The sequence below is a fragment of the Limulus polyphemus genome, unplaced genomic scaffold (genome assembly GCF_000517525.1).
Source record: "Limulus polyphemus unplaced genomic scaffold, Limulus_polyphemus-2.1.2 Scaffold15690, whole genome shotgun sequence".
Taxonomy (NCBI): Eukaryota; Metazoa; Arthropoda; class Merostomata; order Xiphosura; family Limulidae; genus Limulus; species Limulus polyphemus.
The window spans coordinates 1-2,076 of record NW_013681300.1 but is presented as its reverse complement, the minus strand read 5'-3'; the positions used below and the strand labels follow the sequence as shown (position 1 = coordinate 2,076).

At 29.3% G+C, this 2,076-nt stretch overlaps 1 long non-coding RNA gene across 1 annotated transcript in view; it reads right to left on the bottom strand.

Annotated features, from left to right (window-relative positions):
* The window catches only part of LOC111084280, a 3,691-nt gene extending 1,664 nt beyond the window's left edge, over nucleotides 1-2,027 (bottom strand). Inside the window, exons 1-2 of the long non-coding RNA XR_002609478.1 lie at nucleotides 2,017-2,027; nucleotides 815-913 (exon numbers count right to left, since the gene is read on the bottom strand). This is a non-coding gene — a long non-coding RNA (uncharacterized LOC111084280). The remainder of the gene's footprint in view (nucleotides 1-814; nucleotides 914-2,016) is intronic.
* Nucleotides 2,028-2,076: the final 49 nt, after the last annotated feature.

Here is a 2,076-nt window from a genome sequence, read left to right as displayed (position 1 = left end):
CAAGAATAGATACAATGTTTTAATATTCCTGTAAGTCTACTGGCAAGAATACAAACAATATTTTAATATTCCTGTAAGTCTACTAGCAAGAATACAAACAATATTTTAATATTCCTGTAAGTCTACTGGCAAGAATACAAACAATGTTTTAATATTCCTGTAAGTCTACTAGCAAGAATACAAACAATATTTTAATATTCTAGTAAGTCTACTGGCAAGAATAGATACAATATTTTAATATTCCTGTAAGTCTACTGGCAAGAATAGATACAATGTTTTAATATTCTAGTATTTCTACTGACAAGAATAGATACAATATTTTAATATTCTAGTAAGTCTACTGGCAAGAATACAAACAATATTTTAATATTCTAGTAAGTCTACTGGCAAGAATAGATACAATGTTTTAATATTCCTGTAAGTCTACTGGCAAGAATACAAACAATATTTTAATATTCTAGTAAGTCTACTGACAAGAATAGATACAATATTTTAATATTCCTGCAAGTCTACTGACAAGAATAGATACAATGTTTTAATATTCCTGTAAGTCTACTGGCAAGAGTAGATACATTGTTTTAATATTCCTGTAAGTCTACTGGCAAGAATACAAACAATACTTTAATATTCCTGCAAGTCTACTAGTAAGAATACAAGTAATATTTTAATATTCTAGTAAGTCTACTGGCAAGAATACAAACAATACTTTAATATTCCTGCAAGTCTACTAGTAAGAATACAAGTAATATTTTAATATTCTAGTAAGTCTACTGGCAAGAATAGATACAATGTTTTAATATTCCTGTAAGCCTACTTCTAAAAATTCTTTATTTGTTGATGATCCACTGCCTTCTCTTAGGACCTTAATGGCAACTGGAAGTTTGATATTTTCACCTTCGGGAACCCAGATTCCCTGGAAAAATGTGATTACGTATGATTATGTCGAAAGATGGAGAGACAAACAATAACAAAGAAAGAATAGAAATCTCATAACAACTAGGAGAAGTTTGACAAGTCAAAGTACCACGAAAACTTCTCACAGGATAACCAGATAATAGTAGCATGAATAATATGATGTTAAATTTAATATTAAATATTTGATTTGGAAAACTGACAAGGGAAAGGTGACTTTGGGAATTAAACCTCAGATCCCTGGCTAACAAGACCAGTGCTCTACCGCCAAGTTATCAAACAGCACAAATTTCACTTAGAAAGCCTTTCACAATGAGTAGGATCACAATACGATGTTATGATAGGTACAAAGACTAAATCATGGCTATTAATGACCAACAATTATTTATTTAAATCCATTAGGAACCAGAGAAATGGTAACATTATTACATCATAATAATTAATATTAAATATTTTACTTGAAAAACTGATAAGCAAAAAAGTGATTGAAGGACCAGACCTGATTCCAGAACCCCTAGCTATAATGACTAGTAGTCTACTCACTGAGTTATTCAAGAGTACAATGACCTTTCACTCATGAAGTCTCTCTCTACGAGTATGATCACAATATAACACATGGACAGCATGTACTTTTGGATAGCTCAGTGGGTACAGCACCATTGGTGGGGGTCCCAGGTTGAAGCCATCATTTTTTTGTTCATCAGTTTCTCAAGTAATATACTTCATATTAATTATTAAACAATAGTAATATTACTATAAAGACTAACATAGATTTACACCACTCATTATTTGCAGCTCCTTAAGATGCTCAAGAGAACGGTAAATTAAAATAACAAATACATTATTTATATGACAAGGTAATGATTATCTTTACACATGTTATACCTTGTGTACAAATTAAAATAACAAATACATTATTTATATGACAAGGTAATGATTATCTTTACACATGTTATACCTTGTGTACAAATTAAAATAACAAATACATTATTTAAATGGCAAGGTAATGATTATCTTTACACATATTATACCTTGTGTACAAATTAAAATAACAAATACATTATTTAAATGACAAGGTAATGATTATCTTTACACATATTATACCTTGTGTACAAATTAAAATAACAAATACATTATTTAAATGACAAGGTAATGATTATCTTT